This window comes from Vigna unguiculata, chromosome 11 (genome assembly GCF_037176805.1).
Source record: "Vigna unguiculata cultivar grain cowpea cultivar isolate G323 ecotype 2 chromosome 11, ASM3717680v1, whole genome shotgun sequence".
Taxonomy (NCBI): Eukaryota; Viridiplantae; Streptophyta; class Magnoliopsida; order Fabales; family Fabaceae; genus Vigna; species Vigna unguiculata.
Genome location: NC_140802.1, coordinates 29,661,844 through 29,679,817, shown reverse-complemented (window position 1 = coordinate 29,679,817; position 17,974 = coordinate 29,661,844). Strand labels below are relative to the sequence as shown.

General features: G+C 39.4%; 1 non-coding gene across 1 annotated transcript; it reads left to right on the top strand.

Moving 5' to 3' along the window:
- Positions 1-246: 246 nt before the first annotated feature.
- LOC146881721 (signal recognition particle RNA) lies at positions 247-540 on the top strand. Its single transcript, XR_014986850.1, has one exon.
- Positions 541-17,974: the final 17,434 nt, after the last annotated feature.

Here is a 17,974-nt window from a genome sequence, read left to right as displayed (position 1 = left end):
GGCAATTTGTAAGAGAAGCGATAGTACGAAATGAGAGGGAAAGAGAGAAACAAAGACGGTAACATAGGTTTGTTAAGAAATGTAAAGAGATACAAGGTTGTGAATGTGTGTTAGTGCATTTGAACCATATTTTTTCATAAGGGTTGGTATAATTTACCATTTATGCAATGTAATGTAAAAGTCCCACATTGTGTGGAATGTGAAAGAAAAAAAACTTTATATAGTGGATGAAAAGGTTGTGTTCTCGCCGAGCTAAGTAACAAGAGCTTGTAACCCAAGTGGGGGCACGAAGGTGATCGAACAACTTTGAGGCTCCCTGGTTGGAGTTATGGATGCCAAAAGTTGGCTTGCCCATTCCAAGTTGAGAGTTGGGTGATGGAACTTGTGTGAAGGCATAGGTCCCATCTCTCTTAGACAAAAGGGCACTGCGTGAGGCTGGTTTCACAGAGCAGCGATTACCTCTACCTCCACTTGGACCATCACCTTTTTCCAATTTTTATTCAACATTGCGTTAGATTTGAGATATTTCTTAACACCTCTCTCTAATATCTAATTTTCCTTTCAAAGTTTTTATAGTTGATTCTCTCAAAGTAACATATATGAATATGCTCGATATAACTTCTACAATGATGCGTAGGTATGTTCACTAACTTTTTATACTCTATTATTTAATTTTTATGATATACACAAAGTATACTAAAGTCCACTTCTATACTAATACTGACAAACTCCGGATGACCTACACCTTATTGTGAAAAGGAGTAACAGATTACTAGAACTTGAAAAATGATTAATGAACATTATGCTTGAACCATCTACATTTTTTCTTTAATGAAATCGTGGATATTGAAGTTGAACAAACTATATATTAAAGCAATTTGTAATATTGTACCTGTGAAGAAAGATGCAAACTAAGAAACAACATCAAACATTATTTTAGTGGTTACTTTACAATCTAGTAAATAGTTGAAGTGATCATATGTTTTAGAGAAGATAATTATTTTAAAATATCAAATAAAATATCTAAAGATATATTTTCCCCATATTATATTTTATCATAAATATTTATGAATTATCAAAGCCTTTTCTTTTGGAAAAGGATAGAGAAAATCACAAGGACCAATTTTTGTTTTTCGTTCCCTCTTCTTGGCTTAGCCAAACTCTTCTTCACTTTTTCAATTTTTTGTTGCCTTCTTCATGCAATATTTGTCTTGGAGTTTTGTGATTTTGATAATTTTCAATTCTTGGATTTATCTTTAAGGTTTCATGAAGCTTTTATCAATTTATTTCCATACCTCCATGAGCTCAACTTAGTTGCAGCTACACTAACACACCTCAAAATATTCAAAGTACATTTATGCAACTAAAAAGGTATTTTCAACATGTTCTTATATCTCATGCTCAATAAACCCAATTATAAGAAATCTCAATTAAATCAATATTTTAAGAACAAAACTCAATTAAAAATCAAAAATTTAACTTTAAATGAGGGTAAAAATATGCACTCATTAGTGACAAAGTGATGGAGTGACAAAGTGGAAGTGGCGTGTGGAGTGGGTGACGAAGCTAGAGTAGTGCCTAGAGATGGGAGTTACAGAGTGGCTGAGGGAGAACGTGCTTAGGTTTTCTATTTTGTGGAAAAAGTCTTAGTAGTGTAAAGTTTTGGGTGGGAATGAGTGAAAGAAATGAGGGAAAAATGTATTATAATTTATAGAGGTGATAAACCTCTTCAGAAAAAATACAAAACCCCAACTATTATGAGCATTATGATAATCCACCAGAATCATCCTAAATCATTTTTATTTGTGGGGTTTTTTATAACCACCGCAAAATAACTCCCACAAAATAACTTCTTCTTTTTTTGCAGTACTATAGTTCTTCACCTACAAGAAGACATTGGATTGGAGTACATATACTTCGTTACCTTAAGGATATTATGACTTTGGACTTATTTTATCCAAATGATTCAAAATTAAATCTAATGGGTTTTGCATATGCATGTTATTTATTCGATCATCATATTGTCATAGTAGTTGATCACAAACAAGATATTTTTTCACATGTGGTAGCACAATACTTTCATATCTGTCTGTGAAACAAATAATCACAATAACATCGTCAGATCATGTAAAATTTTAGCATTACATGAGGTACATCGTTAATGTGTTTGGTTAAGGTCTATAATTCAACATGTACAACAAATTTGTTGTCTATCCTTGGAAAAAAAATGGAATCAACAACCATATATGAAAATAATAGTGCATTGTTCAATTAAAAGGGTGATATAGAGATCCAAAAGATATGTTCATGTGAAAATGTAGCAGATTTATTCACAAAGTCTTTGTCAAGGAGAACTATTGAGCAATAGGTTCACAAGATTGAATTCCTTCATCTTAATGATGTAACTTTACATAAGGGTGAGAAATAGAATATGTAATGAACAATATTATATTGAAAATATAGAATGATAAGATTGATACACTTACTCATATGATTGATACGATTGATTGATTTGCTATAGTTACTCATATAATTAATTACCCTTTATGAGGTTTAAAAATTTGTATTAATTATTTAATTTGTATCCTTTATGGGTTACATTTTGTATTTATAAACAAGACTCTTTCTATTAGTAATAAGACACACAAAATAATTGTTCTACATTCTCTATTCTTCCTTTTCATTTTCTCTCTATTATGAGCTTGATTTTATAACAATACAAAGTTTATTTTGGTTTAATTACTTGGATGGTACCCACTTTGGTAGAGTTGTGTCATTCTAGTACCCGTTTTTAAAAAAGTGTCAATTGCATCCCAACTTTTGAAAAATGGCTTCAATTAGGTCCTATTCAGACAAAGATGACTAACATTATTAACAGCATGCCACATGTCAGTCTGTGGTTTTTTTGACTTTTTTTTTGGAAGCAAAGAGGAAAATGTCGACTATCTCGTGAAGCAGAGTACAACCCTTGGAAGCTTCTTTGACCATGGGAAGAAGATGACAATGAATAAGGAGAAATGTCTCTTTATGTGTTTTGTGAACCCCATTTTTAATGAAGTGGAGAAAAGAAAAAAAAAAACTCGAGGGACGAACGTTAGAGACTATGAGATCCTGAGACCCTCTTTTAGCATTGTCTAAGATATTAACTATGTGTGGAGGTTGAGAGAAACATGGAGATAATCTAGATTGTGGGAGTATCAGTAGGATGTAGTTGAGTAACGGTAACATATAACCACTTATTTTGAGATTTCTTTACTTTTTCTAATTTCAATTTTACTTCTTTCTTTAGTAAAAACTATATATATCTTTTTATTTTATTTTTATTTTTATTACTTTGTTTTATATACTTATTAGCCTAATATATTTTTTTTTAATAATATTTTTATAGTTTTTTTACCATTATCTTTTTTTTCATTTTTTTATAAATTCAATTATATTTTATAAAACTATTTTTATTATTTAAAAACTATTTTTCTATTTTAAATTTATCATTACTATTATTTTATTATAAAACTCTTTTTCTTTAATTCTTATTCTTAATCATTATTTTTATGTTTTTTTTTGTGTTTATCTTTTAAAAACTCATTTTCACTATAAAAATATTTTTCTTATCTTTTTCTATTTCGTTTACTTTTTTATTTAAAAAAAATGTTTAGTTATGTTATATTATATATTTAAATTATTTGTCTAGGAAATAAGAAAAAAATAAGATTATTATTACTAAAAATTATTTAGTTACCCGGACGAAATTGAGTGTTAACACATTCATATCAGAAATTATATACAATAAACCTTTTAACCTTTTAAAACCCATTTTAACAAATTAAAAAGGACACACTAAGACTAACAAGATATCTAAACTTTGTCATATAGCCTACCAACATGATATAACATGTAACACATCAATTACATATTTAATACTATTGAAACATAATCTTCAAGCGGATCTTCATCAATCTTCATCAATCACATGAGATCTTCATGCACTTGGATTTATCAAATCTTTGCTTCAAGCTGCTTGTGTCAGCACCAACCATTGAATCCCTCATCTAGTGAGAAAGTTAGACACTCGCCTAGCAAGTAGAGTGCTCGCCTAGCGAGTTTGGGCAATTAGCCGTTTTACAGAAGCAATCCCTTGTCGAGCGAGAGGCTATGCTCACCCGACAAGAAGAAACTTTTTGAGTGGTTAAAGGGTCGAGAGTTAGATGAAATAAAAAGCTTTTGATTGTGGGAACACAATAGCGGGCAAAAAAACGTGTAGAGTCAATTCTAGGGCTTTAAAGCTTCATCTTCCTTCATCCATTCCACCATTTTGATCCCCTTTTGTGTTATATATATGTAATAGTAGCTAAACTCCCATTTCATTAGGGTTAGATGTAATGTACCTATATGTACTACACCCAAACGGACTAATAAAACCGCACGGCCAAGCCCGCATACACATAACCCCGCAAATGAAATTATCAGATGAGTCACAAGACAAGCGAAAGCACATAGCGGCCTAGGCGCCTACTTCAGAAAACATAACGACATCTGTTGACCACTCCTAACTTAGAATATTACCCATGGTACCAACAAATATTAACTCAGGGCCTAGGCTAGGCCCATGCCCATCTAGGGCCCAAGCAATGGCCTAGACCACAAGAAGGACATACATAATTAATAACTCTATAAATACACGTGGACCCCAACAATTAAAGGTATGCTTTCATTAATCCCTTAATCAAGAGATTTGACTTTCTGAGAGCTTTCTCGCTGACTTGATCGTCGGAGCCCTCTTCGCAAGTAACCCCTCAAGGGTCCAAACCATGTACATCAACAAATGGCCTATTCAAGCTGAGGAAGAGCCAACTCGAGAGATTGAGGATTGAGGTAAGGTGATATTTGTGTCCTTAACATCTCTTTTTGTTTCTGCAGGAACAATTGGCGCCTACTGTGGGGTACGAAGCAATACCTTACTAAGTGATCCGCATACTATCGAGAATTCTTTTTACTCGTAGCAGAGCTGGAGTCATGAAGCAACCTGAGACGGTCCCTACTGCGCCTGCTAACGTCACCTAAGACTTGGCCGCCATCCTTGAAGGCCAAGCCAAGATACAACACGAACTCGTTAACCTGAGATAGCACAACGTTGACGAGATGGAAGCGTTGAGGCAAGAAAACTCGAGGCTGAGAAGAAAGATCGAGGCCGAGCCTACCTAGAAAGGGAAGGCCAAGGAATCGTCAAAAGCCCCCAAGTCCTCGGCTTACCAGCCCAATGAGGAAGAAAGCGAGTACAACCCCACCCCACACACCTTCACCACCACTCAACAAACACCCATCATCTCTACCCACCACACAAACATTTATCCCACCATCCCCAGGCACCCCGCAACACCCACCCCTGCTGCCACCCTCCCCACCACCCATATCCCACCTCATCACTTCACCACTACCTTTCCTACGCTCATCCACCATCCCATTCCACCGCACCCGTTACCACCCAAACGTCGCCACCCTTTCATTGACGCCATCACCAACACACCTTTCCCCGTCCAGTGGGAACCCTTCACACTGGACCGCTATACGGGAAAAACCGACCCTAACGAGCACCTTAAAATATACATAACCCACGTTGCCCTCTATATATCCCACGATGTCGTCTTTTGTAAAGCTTTTCCTACCACCCTTAAAAGTCCCTCCCTTGAATGGCTCACTACCCTTCCCCCATACTCCATCGAATGTTTTGACACCCTCTCCCGCATGTTTACCACCCACTTCACTCGAAGCCGCCCACATCAAACCACAACCATATCCCTTCTTAGCGTCAAACAAGAACAAGACGAGACGCTGCGTGCTTTCATCGACCGCTTCAGCAAAGCCGCCCTCCGCACACCCAACCTCAATCAAGAAATGATTTTGTAGTGTATGGTTGTCACCCTTAAACCAGGACCATTCGCTAACAACGTCTATCTCCACCCCCCGCCTCCGTGCACGAACTCAAGCTTTGTGTTGCAGATTACATCCGCATGGAAGAAATGCAGAACCTCCACACCAAGTTCTGCAATCATTACAATCCCTTGACCACCGGCTGCGATAGACCACCTCCACGACCTAACTTTAGGCCCAAAGATCCTAGACAACCACATTTCACCAGATACGCACCGCTAAGTGTCCGCAGATCTCGGCTTCTAGACGAAGCCCTTCACGCCGACCTTATCCCTCTACCTCGCAAAACATCCAAGCCCCCAATTTCGACATGAGCAAATACTGCCAATACCACAGGAATAACGACCACACTATAAACAAATGCAAAGCACTTCAAGACAAAATTGAAGAATTGGTTCACGCCGACCACTTCCTCCGTTTTGTCCGTAGAGACGGACCCCCGGATCCACCACGAACCGATAACTAACATCCCCCAAGCAATACTCGCTACGATCATCGCACCACTCAACCCAACCACCGAGATCCACAACCTACTCGCACTAACGTCAACCTAGTTGATCCCCCCTACGCGGCACAATCAACACCATCTCAAAGGGCTTTGCCATCGGTGGAATCACATCCTCAGCCAAAAAGAAACACCTTTGTCACCTCCAATCGATCAATCACAAAACCCACTCTCACCACAAACGCTGCATGCTACCCATTACATTTACTGACGACGACTTCCACAACGTTGACCACCAACAGGATGACCTCATGGTCATCACTGTAGAACTCGAGAACTGTGCGGTAAAAAAGGTGCTTATCGACCAAGGCAATCCAGTTGACATCCTCTACTGGACAACCTACCAGAAACTCCAACTTCCACCTACCGCCATGGTCCCCTATGATGAACCTATCTACAGATTCTCTAGAGAGAAGGTTTCCACTTGTGGATATATAGACCTACACACTATTTTTTGGGAGGATACTCAAACCAAAAAAATTCCTATCCGTTTCCTTATCGTAGAGGCACCCACCTCATACAATGACCTCCTTGGCTGACCATCCCTCAACACTTTAGGCGTCATCGTCTCCACACTCCACCTAGCCATGAAATTTCCCTCTCAATCAAGTGACATCCTTACCATTCACGGAGACCAACGGCTCGCACGAGAGTGCTATATGGCTAGCCTACGCACTCAACTACAAATCCTACAAACCAACAACATTGAACGCCCACCCGACTCTAACATAGCTTTATCTGGCGATGAGCTAGACCCCAGAGTAGGATGCGGTGCACGAATCGAGCTAGTTGACAACACTATAAGCTTGGACCTCCCTAATGGTCGTACTCTCAAATTGGGTACTAGTCTCCAATAAGAACAACGCGATATCTTGACACCCATCCTTATCGCCAACACTAATCTCTTCGCCTGGTCAGTCGCAGACTTACCGGTGTTGACCCTCAGGTCGCATGCCACAAGCTCTCCATCTACAAAGAAGCCAAATACGTCTTCCAAAAGAAGCGTAAGCTTAGAGAAGAACGCCAGCTGGCAGCAAAAGTAGAAGCCAAAAAGTTACTTAATGCTGGCTTTATCGAGGCAGCCCACTACATCATCTGGCTATCTAACGTAGTTATGGTCAAAAAGGCAAATGAAAAATGGCGAATGTGCGTTGACTATACGGACTTCAATAAGGCCTGCCCCAAAGATGCATATCCCTTACCCAACATTGACTGGCTAGTTAACAGTGTTGTCGGTAACAAAGTCCTCAGCTTCTTAGACGCATACTCCGGGTACAACCATATTCCAATGGCCACAATCGATATGAACAAGACCGCTTTCATCACTGACGATGCCAATTATTTTCACAAGGTCATGCCTTTCGGCCTAAAAAATGCAGGAGCGACTTACCAAAGATTGATGGACAAAGTATTCAGCCACCTAATGGGCAAGTGTGTCAAAGTATACATCGATGACATGGTTGTCAAATCACCAAGCCACCAACAGCATGCATAAGACTTGTCCATAATATTCTCCGCCTTATGACAATACAACCTCAGACTCAACCCTGAAAAATGTATCTTCGGCGTCAATCGTGGCAAATTCTTAGGCTTCATCCTAACACAACGCGACATTGAAGTAAATCCTGAAAAGTGCACTATTATCATCGAAATGTGAAGCCCCAACAATATCAAAGAAATCCAGCACCTGATAGGCCGCTTAACCGCCATTTCCATATTCGTACCAAAACTAGCTGAACAAACCCAACCCATCATCCAACTACTCAAAAAATCCGTGAACTTCTCTTGGAATGACAAATGCGAACAAGTCTTCCAAAACCTCAAAACCACCCTCACATCCCCACCTATCCTCCACAAGCCGGATATCCACCAACCACTCCTCGTCTACATCACCGCAACAGATCACATTGTAAGTGTCGCGCTGGTCCAAGAAATCTCTGGTGTCCAACACCCCGTTTACTTCGTTAGCCGCACTTTGCAAGATCCGGAGACCAGATACCAAATGGTGGAAAAGCTAGCACTATCCTTAGTACATGCAGCAAGACGCCTACGCCCTTACTTCCAAAACCACAATATCATTATCAAGACCGACTACCCCATCCAAAAAATACTCCAAAAGCCTGACCTTGTTGGCCGGATGTCGTAATGGGTTGTGGAACTCTCTTAATTCAACATTCGTTATGAATCGCACGACCCCATCAAAGCCTAGTGCCTGCTCGACTTCATCAACGACCTTCAACACACCCCTGAGGAAGACCAATGGACACTTTATGTAGACAGTTCCTCAAATCCAAAGGGCGCAAGCATCGACATCGTCTTGGAAGGCCCCCACGATATCCTCATTGAAAAATCCCTACACTTCGCCTTCAAAACTTCCAATAATCAAGCCGAATACGAAGCCATCCTAGCTGGCTTATCTCTCGCACGCGAAGTCGGCGTCAAAACACTCATATGCAAGACCGATTCCAAGTTCACGGTGGCCACTCTCATGCAATACTATCATCTGGTCCGTAATTTTATCCAATCTGCTTTCTATCGTGTATGCGTCCAACACATCCCAAGAAGTGAAAATGTTAGAGCCGATATCCTATCTAAACTAGAAAGTACTAAGTTAAAGAGGCGGCATAGATCCCTCCTACAATAGACATTATTCGCACCATCTATAACAAACATCTGCCTCAACCTGGACCACACTGAAAACTGGACAACTCCATACATCTAATACCTCAAAACCGGTAATCCCCCACCCAATACTGACAAGGGCTGGCTGGATAAGGTCGCAAGGTATACGATGATAGGTGACGACCTATACAAGTGAGGGTACAACCAACCAATGCTCAAATGCATTACAACAGAACAAGCCCAATACGTAATGAGGGAGCTCCATGAAGGCATATGTGGATACCACTCTCGTGCACGAACCATGACCACCAGAATACTCAGAGCCAGCTACTTCTAGCCAACTAAGGACGCAGATTGCCACACCTTTGTCAAAAAATGCATACCATGTCAGAAGCATGGTAACCTCATCCATCAGAAACTAGAACAACTCCATTCCATACTCTCCCCATGGCCTTTTGCGAAATGGGGAATGGACATCCTCGGCCCCTTCACCCCAGGAAAAGGACAAGTGAAATTCCTCATAGTAGGCATCGACTACTTCACCAAATGGATAGAAGCCAAATCATTAGCCACTATCACAACCCAACAGATCCAGTAGTTTTGGAAAGATATTATATGTCGCTATGGCGTGCCACATACCATCATAACTGATAATGGCCGACAATTCATAGACAAGAACCTTGCCAAATTTTATACGGGCCTTGGCATCAAACATATCACCAGCTTTGTAGAGCATCCGCAAACCAATGACCAAGTTGAAGCTGCCAAAAATGTCATACCAGTAGAATTGCGAAAACGCTTGGATGGCGCCAAGGGCCGGTTGGCGGAAGATTTCTTGAAAGTACTTTGGGCCTAGAGATGCACCCCCCAGTCCGCTACAAATGAAACCCCCTTCAGCTTAGTATACGACGCGAAATCAATGATACCGGTTGAGATTGATGAACCTTCTCTATGCCGCCAAGTATACGATTTATACCAGAACCAGTAGAATATGTGTACCCACCTCGATCTATTGCCTGAATTAAGAGACAAAGCACAAATCCGTAACATGGCAATCAAACAAAGGGCGTCTAGGAGATATAACGCAAACCTATGCACACGATCATTTGTGAAAGGAGACCTAGTCTGGAGAATGACCAACAGTGCAAGAAATATGGATGGCAAATTCTCCGCCAATTGGGATGGACCATACCGAATACGTGATGATGCAAGAGGAGGTACTTATAAGCTTGACCAACTTTCAGGAGAAGAGATACCAAATACGTGGAATGTATCTCATTTAAAATTCTATTTTAGTTAAATCGATATATCGAACACTTGTAAGCCTAGGTGTACTCTTTTTTCTCATCTGGCATTTTTCCCTAAGGAGGGTTTTGGCCAGGGAGTTTTTAACAAGGCACCCCAAAATTCATGAATAAAACATAGGGTTTCTTTACCATATGCCCACTCATTTTAATGGTTTAAGTTCCCCACCCTTCCCACAAGTAAGCAGCCTGGGTCGAATACCCTTTCTAATTTTAATTGTTTAAGTTCCCCACCCTTACCACAAGTAAGAGGCCTGGGTCGAACATCCATTATCTAATTTTAATTGTTTAAGTTTCCTACCCTTACCATAAGTAAGTGGCCTGGGTCGTGCACCCTTTCTAATTTTAATGGTTTAAGTTCCCCACCCTTACCACAAGTAAGCGGCCTGGGTCGAACACCCATTATCTAATTTTTATTGTTTAAGTTCCCCACCCTTACCACAAGTAAGTGGCATGGGTCAAACACCCTTTCTAATCTTGATTGTTTAAAGTTCCCCACCCTTACCACAAGTAAACGGCCTAGGTCGAACACCCTTTCTAATCTTGACTATTTAAAGTTCCCTATCCTTACCCCAAATAAGCGGCCTAGGTCGAACACCCTTTCTAATCTTGACTGTTTAAAGTTCCCCATCCTTACCACAAGTAAGCGGCCTAGGTCGAACATCCATTATCTAATTTTAAATCATTTAACTTCCCTACCCTTACCACAAGTAAGCAACCTAGAATGAATATTGCACCTATTACAACGATTCATGCGCACACTCAGCATGTTTATCACAAAACGCCACTTAACAAATTAAGCAATCTCAACAACTAATAATATTGCACCATATTCACACCCTCATCATTCAAGTAAACGCGCTCCTATGATATAAACTATCAGAATCAAGCAAACAACAAGTATACCACAAACGTTATCCATATTAACAGGAATATAGAACAGTGTACGACGTATACACATGTAAACAAGAAACGAAAGCAATGTACGAATTATTACAGACTTAGGCTTAAAATCAAATAAGAATCCTAAAACATAAGTCCTAAGTTGTTTCCTCATCAACATCCTCCACCACCACAGCATCATCGACATTTGCATCTGGCCCCTTCGCCACCTTATCAGACTCTTCTTCACGACTGCTTCCAGCCTCACTTACCAACTCACCATCAACAACATCTTTGTTGACGTCAAATCTACTATCTGATACATCGATATCCTTGTAAAGGAAGGCCGCTTGTCGCAGACACTTCTGAAATTCATTGATATATTCTTGAATAATACAACTCTTGAGGTCCTCCAGTTCCAACTCCAATCCACCAATTTTCTCCTTCACTTCGTCGTAGTCGGGCTCAAGCTCCACTATCCTTCCTTTTAACTTGTTCTCCGAATCCAGGCATCGCACTTTCCATGTCCCTAACCTCTTCTTCTCCTCCATCCATTCCTCCCTTGCCTTCTTCCTAGCAGCTTTTTCCTCAACATGGTTATTTACCTGGATCTTCAACTCCTCCACTCTAGTCTGACTACCCTCCTTCAATTCCCTTTAGTATAGAGATCCTACCCTACGTCCCAATATCAATGCCTTGCTATTAAACTCCATCATAGCACTAACACAAAAAAGCGTTATAACGTCACTCCTATAACGTCTGCCCAAAAAAAGTCCAATGTTAAAAATGACCGGTGGCATTTTTGTAAATTATCGGACTTTTTTAACGTCTGTCTATTCCAGGTCAGACGTAAATTAACGTCTGTCTGTTCCAGATCAGACGTAATTTAACGTCTGCCCAAAAAACCCCGACGTCATTTAAAAAAGGACGTCAGACTGGTTTTCCCCCGACGTCACTTAACGTCAAACTCCTTCACCACCGACGTTAAGTTTTACTTATCTCTACGCGAAACGCAGAAACCCTACGCTGTTTCACTGTTTCCGTGAGCGTTTTCCACCGGCGACCCCCATTTCGACTTTATCTAGGTGAGTTTCGAACGTTTTTCACCACCAAACTTGTTAGGATTTGATTATGAATTGATTTTAGGCATTTTGAACCGAATATTTTACGTTTTCATCTCCATTTGCAGTGTTTTGAGATTCGTCCCACTTGCTCTTCATCCCCATTTGGCTAACAGCGTGTAGAGACCTTAAAGCCACCTTCTCCAAGTTCGTCTTTCATTTGCTAGAAGGGGTTAGTTTTTCATTTCTAAATTTAGGGTTATTACTAAATTGAGCGTTAATTGTGATTACAATGGCATGATGCATATTGTAGGTAATTCTTTTCATATGTGTATGATTATAAGAAGTGTACCAAACACTCTCATGTGGATTGCCTCCTTTTAGACTTTTAATTATGCATGCCGTTTGAAATTGAAATTGAAATTGAATTAATAACCCGTGTATCTAATTTGGAGGGTAAATGAGCGTGATGTGGTGATCAATGTTGTGAACTCCATACGAAAATGAGTCATAATGAATTTAGGGTGGAGTGAATAATGAAGGATGACTCATTCCATGAACTATAAAGTTTATGTTTTCATTACATGAGAGTTCTTAGTATTTTTCTTTTTTATGAATGATGTTGAAGTGTTTACATTTCTTTAAACTGACCTCTAAGTTGCCTTGGAGTAATATTTAGGTGGTCACTCCTTGATCTTTAATTCTCCATTAAGAGGGGTGAGTGAGGTAAGGTTAAATCAAGGACCTCAAAACCAGCAAGTAACTGAGGTAATGTTCTTTTTCATGTCTTTTGTTTCTCTTTGGTTTGATTTTGTTATGAGACATCTCTTGTAATCTGCTAGAGTTATTTTCTTCTCTCGACATAAGATTAAGGTGATGGCATGAGGATAACAAATACCTAACAGATTTATGTAGTATAAACTATCATAGCTATGCAATATTGTTGTACTCATTTTTTTTAAAGTACAAGACATTTGATTCAATGGCTTTTTCTAGTTATTGATTAACTAGTAATTATGGAATATAGAAGTTAATACTCTTAAGAAAAGCGTTTAGAAACTATTATGGATTTTTTCTGATTTTCAGGTGTGAGAATGTTGTAAAAACAACAAAACTTAAAAAAAACAGCATTGTTTGACGTCTGGTAGAACCTTCACAGACGTTATTTAACGTCTGACTCTCCTGGCCCCGACGTTAATTAACATCTGACTCTCCTGGCCCCAACGTTAATTAACGTCTAACTCTCCTGGCCCCGACGTTAATTAACGTTTGACTCTCCTGGCCCCGACTTTAATTAACGTCTGACTTTCCTGGTCCCGACGTTAATTAACGTCTGCTCTCCTTTCCGACGTCAATTTTGATGTCACCCAATACGACGTCGGTGTTTGGGCAGACGTCAAAAACCGAAAATATCAAACGTTAAAAGCCTTTTTTGTATTAGTGTAGCCTTCACCAGTGCGTTCAGTTCCATGTTGTCAATCGAGTTAACCAGAGTCTCAAACAAGTTTATTTCAATGTCGCGACGAACAACAGTCTCCAATAACTCGATGAGTCCAGCCTCCGGTCCCTTCATACCAGATGACGATCCTGACCCCAACAAGGCGACCCTAACCTTCTTCACGTCTTTTCCCCTACCAGCTCTAGTCGGCAACTCAGCTTTCTTCTTAGAGCCCCCATGCACATGGACTTCCATAAGAGGCTCTTACAAATTGGGAACTTCAGTGCTCCCAACAACCTTCGCCTTTGTCGCCTTCTCCTTATGGAGAGTTTGAAAAAGATTCAAATTCTTCTTCCCCATTTGTGCCATATGTCCTACAAACAACAACACATACTGATCAGTTAACTCAAACACAGTATAGCACTTGAAAATACAAAAAGATACCTTTTATATCAACAATTGGATGAACCGAATTATAAATCCTAACTAAGCCCTTAGTGGGAATCTTATCATTAAACTTCATCACAGTATCCACCACCTCCCTGTTCGCCACTGACACCCTTTTCATCTCCTTATACCGCCAAGGATTTTCGGTCCAATTCCTGTCATCAGTATGAAAATATGAACGACATGCCTGCTTCACCACCACCTTTAAGAACACATCCTTAATGTGTTTAAAGGACTGGGTAAATGCGTCCAACCTATTTATCCCCAATCGACTTATGAGTGATAGCCAGGTTGTTAGACTCCTCGGCCAAGCATCGAAGAAATAAAGGAAAGAGTGTGGAGAAGGCTGCAAATACAAAGCTTTACACAGCACCTGGAACGCCTACAGATATGCCCAACTATTCGGATGCAGCTGAGTAGGAGCAACATTTAGCAATCACAACACCCCTATAGTGAAGTCGTCAAAAGGCAACCTAATCTACAGCTACGAAAAGTGACACATGTACATGTAGAAAAATTCATCAGTAGCCCCTTCTTGACCGTGGCATACACAATCAACTGCACTAACCCTCTTCAAGGCCACGATGTCCTTTCGTGCACCTCTATCAAATATAGGAATGCAATTTAGCCACGACTTCAGCAACCGCGACCACTGGAACAAAGAGTACTGTGTCCGCACATCCTCAGCCACCCCCCCGTATCCTGCCTTCACCGGCCAATTACTATCCGCCAACTCTTCTAGTGGGTCTTCCCTAACTTCGGTTGTCATCTCCATAGGAATTCTCCCCTCACAATCCAACTGACCCTTTTCACCACTCGTAGATTGACTACTTCCATCCTCCCTTGACCAAACACTCCCACTACCCGGACTCAACAAAGAAACAATTTCACTAATACTAGACATACCTTTTCTTTTTAGACAACAAGAAGATGGTAGAGACAAGGAACGTATCGGACAAGATCTCACGCAAATAAATAGATCCCCCCAAATTTCTTGCAAATGAACTAAAGTAAAATTTTTGTATTTATAACCACCATCCTAAACGCTTCAACTTTTCCCGCCAGAAATAACAATTAGACGAAGTGTGACAACGAAATGCGAAACGCCACAACAACCCAAACGGCAGCACGAAACCCCTTGATTAGACCTTTGACATCTGCCACCTTTTCACCTACTACCACTTCTTAAAACTATAGCCTTAACAATGTTCATCACACTTAAAGGTTAGGGGACTGGTGTACTGCACCTAGGCGGACCAAGAAAGATACTCACACACTTCCAATCCTTTACTGCTATACATCCATCAACAAAGGTTGGAGGATTGGTGTACTACACCTAGGCGGACTAATAAAACCGTACGGCCAATCCCGCCTACACATAACCCCACAAATGAAATTATGAGGTGAGTCACCGGACAAGCAAAAGCACATAGCGGCCTAGGCCGCCTACTTCAGAAAACATAACGATATCTGTTGACCACTCCTGACTTAGAATATTATCTCTAGTACCAACAAACATTAACTTAGGGCCTAGGCTAGGCCCAGGCCCATCTAGGGCCCAAGCAATGGCTCAGCCCACAAGAAGCGCATACATAATTAATAACTCTATAAATACAGTGGACCTCAACAATTAAAGGTACGCTTTCATTAATCCCTTAATCAAGAGATTTGACTTTCTGAGAGTTTTTTCGTTGACTTGTTCATCGGAGCCCTCTCCACAGGTAACCCCTCAAGGGTCCAAACCGTGTACATCAACATATGGCCTATGCAAGCCGAAGAGGAGCCAACTCGAGAGAATGAGGATTGAGTTAAGGTGATATTTGTGTCCTTAACATCTCTTATTTGTTTCTGCAAGAACACTATACTTTTTGTAGTTTTTCCTATGCAATACAATCTCTTTCATTACTCTTATGTTCTATCCCTATTCTTCATGTGCATGATGGAATATTTATGCTTTTTGGTGTATCTAATCATTGGAAAATGTTTTGGAACCTAGACATGGATAAAATAGCCAAGAGGTTTGGTTCTAGATATAGACTTGATCTCTTGGTCATTTTACACATCTTTTTTTAATGCAAAACTTGTGTTAAAATAGTTAAGGGACTAGTATTTTCACATAGAGATTTTGATAAAGACCCATTTTAGAATTAGCAATACATGGTGGTGGTCAAGCAAGCTCAAGGAAGATCCCCACTTGACATTTAGATAACCAAGGTTATCTAGATGTGAAAGTTCACTTCCAAGGCTCTAGAGAAGAAGAGGAGTTCAATTAATGGAAGCTAAGAACACAAATATAAATGAAGCATAACAAGCACATAAAATTAAGCATACACAGAACGAAAAAGAGAAGAAAAGATGAACAAGAGGATGGGGATTCAATGGTGGATCACGCCACTTGAAGGGTACTAGGGCTCACCAGTTCAAGATAAGTAGAGATGTTGCCACTTGAGCTTTAGGCTCAAGATAAGACTAGAGAAGAAACACTTTCAAAGGAAAGCACTCTCATAAATGGTCAAACATAAGGTATTATGACTCAAAATATTCAACCATTTCACAAGTTTAGGAGAGCCCCTTTTATAAGTTATAGGAAATGGTCTCTTAGTAAGAATACAAAGCTAAAGGGTGCACTAGCAATAACACAATTAAACGTTCTAGAAGCTAGGTAGAAAAAGGAAATGTCTTGACCAAGGGGTTTGTGGCTCTTATGTGGCGCCTTTGACCTTCTAGAATGAAGGTCAACTCCAAGCTCCTCTAACTCTTCAAATGTGCGCTCAAGGGGGTGTGGGCTTAAGCCCAAGCCTCTCCTTCACTCCAATTAGTATTATCCTCCTCCAAGTTTCGTCTAACTTCTTCCTAGAAAACAAACAACCTAACAAAAAGGTCAACAAGTCAACTCTCAAGTCAAGTAAACAAGGTCAACTCAACTTAAGTCAATTAAAGAAAAGTCAACATAAAACTAAGGCTTAATTAGTTAGATGGTACCCACTTTGGTGAAAATTTGTCAAATTGGTCCCTACTTTTCAAACATTTCAATTGTATCAATCTCTATTTTTTTTAAAATGCCACGTGTTAGGTTCCTGTATTGACACGTTGCACTAAAAGTGCCACGTGGCAAGGTAATGGCACGTGTTAGTGTCATTGTCAAGTGTCATTATCTTGATTTAAATATAGTCCCCATATATGTCTCTTTAATTTAATTTAGACACAACATATGTCTCTTTGATTCAATTTAGTCCAAAAATAGTTTTTTTCAAAATAGAGCAATATTGTCTCTCTCCAAATCGATACCAAATTTATTATTTGTATCAATGTTATACTACTACTTTTTTTATTATTAAAAATGACGTTTTAACGTATTATATTTTTCTTAATTATTAACCCATGTCTTGTTAATCATGACTTTGCCACTAAGTTTTAATATAAATATCAATACTTAATTTTGTAATTTAATTTTAATAAAAAAAATATCAACATAACATTTATATAAATAATAAATTTGGTATCAAATTGGAGAGAAACAAATATTGCATCTATTTTGAAAAAATAAAAGGATTAAATTCAATCAAAAAGACATATGTGGGGACTAAATTGAATCAAAGAGACATATATAGGAACTAAATTGAAATCAAGACAATGACACTTGGTAGTGATATTGACACATGGCATAATATTGTCACATAGCACTAATAGTGTCACGTGTCACACCAAGGACCTAATATATGACAAATGTTTTTTTCAAAAATAAAATTAAAAATTAAAAAAACACATATTGACATGTGGCATGTTG